This window comes from Harpia harpyja, chromosome Z (genome assembly GCF_026419915.1).
Source record: "Harpia harpyja isolate bHarHar1 chromosome Z, bHarHar1 primary haplotype, whole genome shotgun sequence".
Taxonomy (NCBI): Eukaryota; Metazoa; Chordata; class Aves; order Accipitriformes; family Accipitridae; genus Harpia; species Harpia harpyja.
This window is the reverse complement of record NC_068969.1, coordinates 67,441,392-67,454,147: the sequence shown is the minus strand read 5'-3', so window position 1 is coordinate 67,454,147 and position 12,756 is coordinate 67,441,392. Positions and strand designations below refer to the sequence as shown.

Below are 12,756 nucleotides of genomic sequence, written 5' to 3'. Positions count from 1 at the left end.
TGTACCCTACTTCTCTGTTGTTCCATAAGTGTGTGAGAGGAGGGGGGCAGTGAGATGTTCCCAGGACCCAAACCTGCCCTACTTTGGGTTTTTCCTTCCAGGTCTGGGTTGTTTGTTCAAAACATTCTTAAAAACAAAAGCAAACAAAGTCCAAACAAAAATCAATACCTAGGCTCAGCTCTAGTGCTTCCTGTTAATGGCTAAGTTGAAATTCAGTAGCAAATAAAAGTGTTAGCAGGGCAAGAACATGCTTCAAAAAGAGTTAAAGCCAACCGTAGTGAAGGCAGAGCAGTGCTTTGAATATGTAGCAGAGCTGAAAATATGACTGTATATACAAGGACAGAGACCAGCCTCCGTGATGAGAATATCTGTTTCCATATGTCAATATCAGTATTTCATGGGGTTATGAAACATACAGGAAGTATTGATTTCAGAAGGTGTTTCAAGACACCTTGATCGAGTCCTTAAAAAAATAAAATATTTGACATAATATTTCTGAAAGAATGATATAACACAGACTTTAATTAACAAATTTAAAGAAAATACAGACAAGGACTGTTCATCTACACTCAAACACACATACAGAGTCAGCCAAATTTTGACCTGAGCCGGTACTCCATCTATGTGCAGTATGGCTGGGAAGGAAAGTGTTTCAATGGTCTGGTGAGGTGTGCTACAGAAAAGTCTACCTTTGAGACTGTGCTTGGCTTTGGCAGTTCTTTCACTTTTGAAAAGCTCCCACCAGCAGTTGCCGATGCCTGCTTAGAAAGCTTAATTCTGTCTCTCAGCAGGTGTGCCCTTGGGAAATTTTGTTTTTAAGTTCCTTTGAAGGTCCTGTGGTACCACTACTAGAGTGTGATTTTAGATTTATTTTCCATTGACAAACTTAACAATCTGCATCTATTAAAATTTTTGGGATTGAACAAATCTAATGAACCCTTATAGAGGACTTCAGCTAAAACAAAAAGAAAGACTTAAGAAAAACTAAGTGACCCTACCTAACACAGACATGCATAAGCATGCAAAACACTGGATCAGATTTAGTTGAACAAGGTGAGGAATCCTTGAGTTTGTGTTGCATTTGCATTTTGATTTACAGTAACTGTATCATTTTTCTTGCCTCTTATACCCAAAGCTATTAGCATTTTTTGGTCCTTACCAAAATAAAGATGTAACACTTGGGAAGATAAACGCAAGATTAGTTCAGAAGATTTGTGTCAGATCAACTCCCCTACTGTCTAAATTAGGAACCTCCTGTTTGATGCCATAGGTAGTGCTCAGCATTGCTTCTTTAGATGGGAAACTAATCCTTGTGCCCTCAGAAGGGGCACTGCATTCCCCCAGGATGGCATGTGTGTTCATGGCACGATTACCTGACAGAGCGCGATGCAGAGCTCAGAAAAACATACTTTATTATAAAATATCCTACTTGGTGATGAATTGTTACTGTCTGTCTTTCTATAACACACAAAACTTAGGCTTTGCCCAGTTTTGGCAGGTACAGGAGGAATTTGTCTTGAGCAATCACAGGGGAAGCACACTTGTTGCTGTTCCTCATCAGTGATATTAATATTCCAACAAATACACTCAACAGAAAAAAATGTCTTTTTTAGGTGTATATTGCTGGGAGATGAATAGTGGCACACTATTCTCTGGCGAATCCAGGATCCTGATTTTATAGCAGATAATACATCAGAGAGGCAAAACGAAGGAGGACATGTCCAGCCTTTCGCCCCACCTTCGGAGCAGCCCAGCACACTGGCCTGCAGACACAGGGATGTGTTTGGGCCCTGAGGACATCAGTTCTGTTACTTCACTCTCTCATCTTCCTCTAGCCAGGTTAGGCCTCTCTGTGCAGAGTAAAGTCTGTGAATTTATAACCAATAAAATCTGCTATAACATGAAATGGGAAATGGCTTCAGATGAAAAGTGCATTACTGCCCTAACCCTCTTGAAGCTATTTGCATTATCTACTGAAGAAGGCATTTTAACCAACATCCTCAAATGCCTTTTAAAGTCTAATTCCCATCTCTTTGAGGATCTAATCAAGGTAATTTGTATGCTTCTTGGTATTTCAAGCTTAGCTCTACTTGGTGAAAATGCAAACAGAAAAGAACCGCTTTAATACTCTAATTTGGCTTTAAAACACAGGCTGTTAGAGAAAAGTATGTGTCTGAGAGTGTTTTTCCATACTAATGGTTCTGCCTTTAACCAATGTTTAACAAACCTCATCCAAAAATAATAGGAGAGGATTCCTGTATAGAGTTCAACTGAAAATTGGCTAGAGCAAATTAATCTTCCAATTAGCTCTAATTGTAAATAAGTGTTTTGGTGGAATGTGAGGTATCCTTTAAGATATGTTAGGAGCAGCCTGAAAGGATGTTATAGAAAAACTAGAGGCAGTGTAACACATCAGGTATGAAACAATAACATATTGCTAAGTGTCCTAGAAACGCAACTTGCCAACCAAATTTTGTCCTGTTTTTAAAAAGGCCTTTAAGAAAGTGTAATGATGAAAATGTGACAGCACTTGACAGTACTTGAGAAAACAAAGCAGAAAGGTCACAGGCACTTAGCTTTTAATTATGTCAATATTTCATTCTTGCAAATATTTAGCAGATTGTGTTTATCCATAAAGCTGGAAGTGAAAAGGTGGGGGGATGAACACAACAGTGTGTGCAGAGCAACAAAACAGGGTAAGGCACATGCTCTGTATCTCAGTCAAACACCTAAGAACATTGAAGGAAATCTGCAAGGTATTATGGGGAAGGAAGCAGGCTGGCTGCCTGTTAATACAGCAGAGGTGTCTCTTAATTCTCCATTTTCATTGTGCCGGCAGAGAGCTATTTTTGTTTAATTTACTTTATTTTAGATAAACGTGAAGAATACAGAACAAATGTCTTTGAGAATAAGTGGGGTAAACTGGAGCAGGCTTTCTCTCACTCCCTTTTTCTGTGAGTTTTGGGTTGCAGCAAATCACCTTTCCACTGCAATAGGGCACTCGGATGAGAAGCCGTTACAGAAGAAAGTGACCAAATTAAAAAACAAAACACCTTTTATTTGTGATACTGCAGTTGTTACCAAAGTGACAGGAATATGACAGATACTTCCACCCCAGATCTGGCTACTGACAAAAGAGAAGGGCCCCAGGGAGGTCTGTGCCCTCCAGAGTCTATGCCAGTCATCTTGATGTGGCCACGAGGTCCAGCCAGTCAGCCAGACATCCCCAGAGCAGGTCTGGCTGTACCACTGGTGACTCACAGGCTTTCCTGCAGCTGCAGGATCTCTGTAGCACAAAGAAGGGACAGAAACCTGGCAACCCAGCGAGGGGTACTGGTGGCTCTGCCACTGAAAAAGAATTGGCAAAATGAACTCACAGGGACCTCAGAGCTACAGAGAAACTTTCAATAAGATTCAGAGGTTGTGTGTGGAAGCCCCAGATGCATAACTGATATGGTTATGCTGTGTGGGCTCAGGACACAGGTTGAATTCAACACATCTTGCTGATGATCAAGAGAGTTTTTTTCTGAAAACAGTGTAGCCATTTTTGGTGTATTTTCAAGATAGTTCATGCTATAGGAAAAAAACCCCACCAACCTGATTAGTTCTCTCCTATGTTTTGTACTGCTCTATCCTGGTGTGAAGATACAACCATCCTGGGTTTTAATTTTCCTCATATCACTGCCGTCTTCTGTAATAAAGCAAAATAATCTGTTATGGGTAAATGCTTGCAAAACAGTGATGAGAACTGAAGTTAAAGAACAGGAAATCTATGTTTGGAATCTAATTCTAAAGACGTTGGCACAGACAAGATCTCTATAGTATGTTTCAAAGAATATTTCATTGTTATTTCCTGCTACTTTGTATCAGTCAAGTTATTTATGTAGCTTACTTACAAATGAAATATTGACTGAGAAGCAACCAAGTCCACAACAATTGGACAATCATGGCTGGATAAACAATGTATCTCCAGAAATGTTGGTGGAATTATTCCACTTTCATAACTGAAAGGGCAGCCTGTTTGTAAGCAGGGTGAGAAAGGGAAACATGAGATGAAGGGTGTAGAAAGTGAGCATAACAGATCTAAAAATCCTGCTTTTAGAGCCTAATTTCATGTCAGGTACAGAAGGTGCTGGGTGGGATGCCAAGAGATGGCGGGGCGCAGGAGGGGAACGTAGCAGGTGGGCCTGGGACAGGGCTTCCTAGCAATGCAGGCACAGCTGAATTTGGTTCCTGTGGAAGAGCACAGAGTAACTCATTCCTGCCTGCAGCAGAGCAGCAAAGCTAGCTTTGTGCCATCAGAAAGGAGGAGGCTGGCAGGGTCAGCAGATGCTGGAGTGCCTATTCCTGAGAGTAAGAGAGTATTTCTCAAATCATCCCATGCAAATTTGTTCTCCAGCCCACACAGTTGCCCTTCCCATCCCTGCTGGAAATTGCTTTCCTCCCACTTCTGCTTACCACCTAGTTTCCCCCACAGGTGCACTGCAATCTCCCAGCTCCCTGGACCTCTTAGACAGCTGCTGCAAGTGCTGGCTGGGAGGAGGCTGCTATCTCCAGATTTGCACCAGGAAAGGAAAGAGGCAGTGCTGGGCTGGCATGGGATTTGGCACCCATGCTACAGGAGAGGAGAAACAAAAGGCAGGGCAATAGCTGGGCTTCATGTGTGCCCTACCATCCTGCACCCCTGCACCCTCCCTTGGCCATGGGGCAGGGCCCTAGAGGTTGTGAAAGCAATCATCAGGGCTGGGTTGCCCACTGCCGCCCCCCCCCCCCCGCCCCCACTGCTCAGGTGGCCATTCCCCACTCCTGGCTGAGTGGGCAAAATAGGCAGCTTGCTGTCTGAAGCACCTCTCTGCTCTGCCTGCATTTCATGTGGCCCTGCTGAGGGGCTTTCTAAGAAGCAAACTCAGAGAGAGAGGATAGTTAGGAAATGGGAGGCCCTTTGGAATTCCAGGATTAGTGTGGAAACCAGTGTGGACTGAAATATGGAGGAGATAAGCAGCAGTTTGGGACGATGGACACTGCAGAAGTTGAGAAGTTAGAGAAACGTGCTGCAGGGTAACTCTCAAATGGTGCAAAAGGCAGGAAGGTCTTGCAAACATTTTGATCTATATAGAGAAGTTTTTTAGGTAAATGGTCACTAGAGAGATCATTATTATTTTTTCTTTCATGAAAGACAGCTGGTTTCTGAATGTACATAATGACTCTTGGACAAGTGAACACACAGGACTTCTCTGTAGTGAACTCAAACCTGATTTTTTTGCCCTAAATTTAATTTTTTGCAGGCTGCTGGACAGAGATAGACCATGTCCTTCTCTCAAATTTTGCAGGCTAGTACAAACCATGTTGCCAAGCATCACAGTAAGTCCTAGGCTGTGTTTGACAGAGGAAAGGTCTGAAATGAAAGAGAAGGTCTTAGGTAGTGTGCCTAATGACCTTTCCCAGCACTTGACCATGGCACCTCTCCTGTGGGAGCTGTGTGCTTGACTCTGTGTCTTACCCTGCCAGAACTCCCTCCTGCTTCAGCTGCGTGAGAAGGCACCTTCTCTGGGGCATGACCCCAGGGGCAATGCCCACACTCTGCCAACATGCTGAGCTGGGTGCAAGAAGTGCCAGCAGAAAGTGAATTTATTTTAACTGTCTCTTATGACTGATAAACTAGTAATTTTGAAAAGCTTTATCAATAACCTTTTGCAAAGCTTTGCCTGAAAGATAACAGGATGTTATTTTAAAATGATGTCACCAGATAACAGGTCTCATAACCATTTTATAAAATATAATTAAGCCAAGAAGCCATTTCAGCAGAAATACTGTGGGTGTGGAGTGGATAGTTGGTTACCTATAAAGTATTTTTTCAGAGATTAACTCTGGATCAAAGAAAAACATATGAGTATTAGAATATTGTGTATTTGCTACTGATATTCCTGTACTGTAGTCTATCAACATAAAAGCAAATTAAGAGCTAATAGCTTTGAAACACTACAAAGCCAGTAAGATATAAGCGCAGGAATTATAATGCAAAAAGAAAGACCAGCTTTTAGATGATAATGCTTGTCCTTGCTGCATCCTTACCATGCAGTTGATTTATAGACAATAAAATTCAAATGTGTTGCAACCAAACCTAAATACAGTTGCTCAAAATAATTTTCTCATGGTCATCTCTCTCTTTTTCAACCTTTAAACCCCAATCAAGAGACATTGGCATATGTTACATATACTTGGCATTATTGCCTGTCAGTATGCCCATCCTTAAAAAAATTTTTACTGTCACTGAGATTGATAATATTTAAGTATAGTGCTTTTCTCTCTCCTAGACTGTGTACATAATCTAAACTCTGCCTCTTGGGTCCCATTTCTACCTTTCTGTCCTGTGGATTTCTCTAACTCTCCAAAGGTGGAATGGTGACTTCTTGTTTTTCAGTAACACTGTATTAGCATCACTGCTGTTTATTTGGTTTCTTGACAGAGAGGATTTCATCCTAAAATTCTGCATACTCTAAGCAGAATTTCAGAACGTATGAAAAACTACTGTGACTAGAGTAAATTTTTTAAATAATTATTTATTTAAAATAGGAACAAGGAAAAAGACGTTCTCTGGCTACACCATAGCCTAAGGAATTGAAAGAATCCTTGTGGCATTTTCCAAGTTTGTGGATTGTTCAGAGTGTTTTCCCTGATCGTCAGATTAGACTCTCATTGTTGTAATAGCTGTAGTAGGAGACTTGCTGAGGCACTGTCCCCTAATAAAGCACTGTGACTGGGCAGATGATCTGAGCAATCTCATTCTCCTTCCCCTGAGGGAATTGCAGAAAGTATCTCCTGCCATCTACGCTTAAGGTAAAATGACACTAGCAGTTCCACTTAGACCTTTCCAGATTTGCTGGGAAAGGAGTGGGAGGGAGGAAAGGGGAGGAAAATTTTTCCAAGCAATGGTGCATTTGTGCCATGGTTGTTGCCAGAGAGAATTTGGGGATGACAGTGAGGCAGGTTTCCACTGGAGTTAAAGGACACCTGGAGTGACAAAATGATTTAAATGCCAATTGTTTGCTCCCTGAAGACCTTTGTGCTTCATTATGACTACAGGGTGGCAGTCAGCAGGGGAGAACGTGTGCATTCTAGAAAAAAAGAGTTGAAAAAACTACTGAAAATTAATGTTGTTCTTTTTCATTCTCTCTCTCCTTCTCCTACAGGCACACTATGCATAGCAGATGCCATTTCTGGCAGAATTTATGCCCATTTACACCATTTACACCAACAGAGAATTTGACCACACACCTTTTGTGAAAAACATCGTTTCCATGCATTTTGCAGTGCAAATCCTGCTACTGCACTCAAGGCTTACTATTCTTAAGGCTTGTGACAGCTCAATTTCTGTGAAGATCATAGTGTTATTGAGAATCATGAGACTCTTCGGTTCATGTAAGCCTTTGATCAACTTTTAAGCTTTCACAGGGAAATGACAAGTTAAGCAAATGGAGCCATACATGCAATGTGAAGCATTAAACACAGTATAACCAGCTGGTCAAAAAAGGTGATTATCCCACTGTATTTAGAGTTGGTGCAGCCTCACCTTGAGTACTGTGTGCAGTTCTGGGCCCCACAATTTAAGAAGGATGTAAGGGTACTTTAATGCATCCAGAGGAGGGCAACAAAGCTTGTTAAAGGCCTTGAAGGCATGTCCTATGAGGAACGGCTGAGGACATCGGGTTCTGATTTCAACGAGTCCCCAAGCAATGAGTTTTGATGTCACCGAGGGATGGACTGAGACATCTCCAAGTGTTGGGCTATGACTTCCCCGAGTGATGGATTGTGACCAGGCGTCCCTCGCTGTTTATATTCTGGAACTGAACCTCACCCAACCAGCTCGTGCCTGCACTCCAGCTGAGCGAGTTCGCAAGGTTTGGAGTGTTAAGCGACCAAGGGAGACACGATGTGTTACCAAATGAACCTTCTTGCCGTATGTGCCTGGAGATGTCTGCCCCAGCCACAGTGACCTGACGGGGCCCTGGGAAGACACGGCCGAGGCCTCCGTGACTGCTGTGGAACACCGATGCCGAGCACAAGACGAGAGAGGGGGGGACGGAGCGGGCAGTGGTGCTGCGGTAACCCCAGACGCGTGCGCTGGGGCCGCAGCGCTGCTGGGGCGAGCGCCGTGGGCGAGGATGGCCTGTCGTGATGTCCCCAAGTGATGGACATTGATGTCCCCGAGCGATGGATTGTGACCAGGCGACCCTCACTGCTTATATTCGGGCGCTGAGGCTCCCCCCAGTCTGCTCGTGCCCGCACTCCAGCTGAGCAGATCGCGAGATCTGGAGCACTGAGCGAGGCCTTGGCGCTGGTGTCGTGCTCGGGGAGTTGCTCCTTGCAGCTCTCAGTGCCCAACCCCAGAGCCGTCGAAGGATTTTCCCCGGCCCTGCCAGCTCCAGGCAGCCGGGGCACCCAGGAGCTACGCTCGCAGCAGCAGAGGTGAGCTGGTCGGGGATGCCTCACCCTGGGGAGCTGGGAGGGTTTCCTTCTTGAGGGACCTCGGCACTTCTTCCACCCCTCCCCGTGCCAGCCAGTGACCCTGCCCTCTCTCCCTTTTCTCGCGCAACACCGGCTGCTGCAGCGCCGGTGAGAGGGAGTGGCTCCACGTCCCTGGTTCCCCCCAGCCCACCGCAGCACGTGGAGAGCGTGGCCATTGAGCTGGACGACCGCTGTCCCACCTGCCTGGGCAGCTGGGAGGAGGCCAGCTTTGTTATGCCATGCCTCCACCGGTTCTGCTACCCGTGCATCCTGCGGTGGGCTGAGAGCAAGCCCGAGTGCCCCCCCTGCAAGAGGAGGATCCTCTCCATCTTGCACTCGGTGCGGGCGGATGATGACTACGTGGAGCATATCATCACACCACCCTCAGGCGTTGTCCGTCAGGCGGGAGGAGCTCCCAGACGTGCAGCTGCCCACGACCTCCATCTCCCTGGAGCACCCCAACGCTGGGCTGCAGAAGGGGTGCCCAGGCGTCCTGTGGGCATCTTCCAGCCCCCAAACTGGTTGAACAACTTACGGGACAACCCAGCGCTCCTCCAGATCCTGCAGCCCTGTGTCCATTGGCAGATGGAGGAGATCTTTGGCAGCAGAGTGTTGGAGGCAGCCATGGAGGAGGACACAATCACCGCCATCCTGACCAGCCAAAGGATGGATGCAGAGCTGCTGGGCCAGATGCTGGGGGTCTCCCACCAAAAGTGCAAGGAGACACTCATGCAACACCACAGACATGTTGCTGCACAACGGTGCAGCAGAGAGACCCAACGTCTGCTGGGCTGGCAGGATGCCCCTGCTGCTGGAGGTCAGGAGGACCGCCCCACGGGTGCCCCTGGCCCCACTGCCACCGAAGGAGGGTCTCTTGTCCCCGGCCCAGCCTCCTCCAGCAGCCCTGCAAGATCCAGCGCAGACGAGCTCCCTGGCACCTCATCCGCTGCCGTTGGTGGGATTCCCAGCAGCCACCCCTCTGCTCCCATTGCCATCCCTGCGGAGCAAGAAGTGCCCCAGGAGGAGCCAGGGAAGACTGTGCCCGAGCCATCCACTTCCAGCCGGGGCAGGGAACGCTCCCCTGAGAGGCCACGGCAAGCCCCAAAGAGGAGGACTGACAGCTCCGAGGCCTCCCCAGCCAACAAGAGGCCAGCACCGCGTCGCTGACCCTGGAGGGTCCCTCGGGGGATGGCCAAACCAGGACTGGGCCATCAGCTGGGGCATGCACCAGCCCTCAAGGGCTCCCAGCCCCCCACCAATCATCCAAATAAAATAAGTGCATGAAAACTACAGAAAAAGTCTCAGTGTTACTAACAGTGCAGGTGGTGTTGCTGTCCTCACCCTGTTTTGTTTTTTTGCCGGGAGGGGTGGGACATTAACACTGATGGGTCCTTCCATGCGTGCCAGGTACTGTTTCATTGTTCCCCCTGAAGGCAAGTGCTGCCCAGCTCTAGGCCTGCAGCATCTCTGCAGATGGTCCTGGGGCAGATGTTTCCAGCCGGGGCTCTCCAGGATCAGCCCGTGTCCCACTGCTCACCACCCCAGGCTTGTCCTCCTCACTGCACCCTCTGCCCCCATGATGGTGTCTCTTTTCTAGACCAGGCTGGAGAAAGCCCTGAGCCACAGGCTCTGACCTCCTTGCTGATGCTGCTTTGAGCAAGGGGTTGCACAGGAAACCTGGCATTCTTTCCAATCTGAATTTTCCTATGAGCCCATCATTTTCCATCTCTCATTCCATGTTGCTTCCTCCCCTGGACCCATCTACTTCCCCTGCCTTTGAACCTTCCTGGAGACATGCTAGGATGAGCCTTGCACGTTTCCTCAAGCCCCTGAGCAACATGCCCCCAGAAAGTCTGGGCATGCCCAAGTGCTCTTGCCCTGCATCTTGCAAGGACTTCTCCAGCAATGGAGGCAGTGATGCTCTTCAGCCTGCAAGGCCCTTGTGCAGTGTAACTGGGGGTGATCCATCTCAGCTCTGCAGAAAAGGACCTGATGAATTGAACATCAGCCAGCACTGTGCCCTTGCGGCAAAGGTGGTAAGTGGTGTGCTGGGCTGCAGGAGGATTCTTGCCAGCAAGGCTTGCAAGCCCATCTGGAACTGAATCTGGCGAGGGATTCCAAAGGCAACAAGAACGGCTTCCCTAAATCCATAAGTGTCCAAAAGAAGACTAGAGAAAATCTGGGCCCTTTGCTGAATGAGGCAGGAGATCTGGTGACATAGCACATAGAAAAGGCTGAGGTACTGAATGCCTTTTTCTTGGTCTTTACAAGCTAGACCAACACTGAGAAATCCCAGGATGCAGGGACCAGGCAGAAAGTCTGGAGCAAGGAAGATGCACCCTTGGTAGAAGAGGATTGGCTTAGGAACTATGTGAGCAAACTGGACATACATAAGTTCATGGGCCCAGAGGGGATGCACCCACAAGTGCTGAGGGAGATGGCTGATGTCACTGTGAGGCTGCTCTCAATAATCTTTAAATAATCATGGCAACTGGGAGAGGCACCTGAGGTGCCAGCTGGGGCAATCCACGATATCAATGCAGACTAAGGGGATGAAGGGATTGAAAGCAGCCCTGCAGAGAAGGAATTGGCGATACCAGTGGATTAAAAATTGGACACAAGCTGGCAATGTGCTCTCACAGACCAGAATGTCAACCGTATCCTGGGCTGTGTAAAAAGAAGCATGGCCATCAGGTTGAGGGACGCAATTGTCCCCCTCTACTCTGCTCTCCCGTGTTCCCACCTGGAGTCCTCCATCCAGTTCTGGGGTCCCCAGTACAAGAAAGACATGGACCTGTTAGAGCAGATCCAGAGGAGGGCCACAAAAATTATCAGAAGCCTGGAACACCTCTCCTGTGAAGAAAGGCTGAGACAGTTGGAGTTGTTCAGCCTGGAGAAGGAAGGCTGTGGAGAGATGTTATTGTGGCCTTTTAATACATATATAGGGGCTTATAAGAAACACTTATAAGGAAGAGAGAGAGACTTTTTGCCAAGGCCCGTAGCGACAGGACAAGAGGCAACAGTTTTAAATGGAAAGAGGGTAGGTTTAGGTTGGACGTAAGGATGACATTTTTCCAGTGTGGGTGGCGAGACACTGGAACAGGTTGCCCGGAGAAGTTGTGGATGCACCATTCCTAGCAACAGTCAAGGTCAGGACGGACAGGGCTTTGAGAAGTCTCTGGGTAGATCTCTTCAAGGTGTCCAGATATCTGAAGGGAGGGTGCAAAGACAACGGAGCCAGGGTGTTTCTAGTGGCGCCCAGTGACAGGACCAGGGGCAATGTGCACAAAATGAAACATGGGAGAGAGGTTCCTCCTCGACATGAGGAAAGACTTGTTTACTGTGAGGTTGACTGAGCACCGTCATAGGTTGCCCAGAGAGCTGCTGGAGTCTCCATTCTTGGAGATCTTCAAAGCTGTCTCAACGTGGTCCTGGGCAATGTGCTCTATGTGAGCCTACCTGAGCATGAACGTTTGACAATGTGACCTCCAGAGGTCCCTTCCAACATCAACTACTCTGTCATCTCCAGGGCTTTCCCTTCAGCAATGAGGAGCATGTTCTTCTTTCCTGATGGCCCTCGCATGAGCGAAGTCAGGGTGCCCTGTTGTCACTGCGGAGGTCACCAGAAGTCACCTTCTCTGCATTGCAGGGCTGCCCATTGCCGGGCCTTTGTGCTGGGGGCACCAGGTTCTCATGACAGGACTTGACAAATCTGAGCTTAAAACAGCCCCTGACATGGCTGCTTTTCAGCAGCCACAGCCTCTGTGCCTGGGCTCCTGTGGGTACACACGCAAGGTGCACAGGCTCCAGCAGGACCTTTGTCTTGCTCTACCAGCTTTGGCATGGGGGAGAGTAGCAGGTCTGGGTGCTGTGCAAAGGCCGTCCCTTCCAGCACTCCTCTCTCCTCTGCCCTGCTGCAAGGTGCTGCGGGTCCTGTAGGTGCCTGTCCTGGGACCATGAGCGTGAGGAGGGTGCCAGGGATGTCAGCAGTTGTGAAGACTCCCAGCAAGTTCCTCCATCTTCCCTCCCTGCAGGTACCCTGTGCTAACCTGGTGGTGTTTGGGGAAAAGCATGGGGCTTGAGGGTCTTGGGTGTACCAGCTCTTCCCCCAGGGCCCCTCCACAGATGTACAGCTCACCAGAGCCCACCCCATGTGTCTCTCCCAACCCGGCTTGAGCAACGGGGAGTGCAGTGGAGATTGGGGCTTTCCCTCCTGCTCTACATACCTCCCCTCCTCCCTGCAGCCCACCT

At 47.9% G+C, this 12,756-nt stretch overlaps 1 protein-coding gene across 1 annotated transcript in view; it reads left to right on the top strand.

The window, feature by feature from the left end:
- The first annotated feature begins 8,299 nt into the window (after positions 1 to 8,299).
- LOC128136664 (uncharacterized) overlaps positions 8,300 to 12,756 on the top strand; it is a 104,381-nt gene continuing 99,924 nt past the window's right edge. The window contains exon 1 of the mRNA XM_052776584.1: positions 8,300 to 8,466. The gene's annotated coding sequence lies outside the window, so the exon portion shown is untranslated. The remainder of the gene's footprint in view (positions 8,467 to 12,756) is intronic.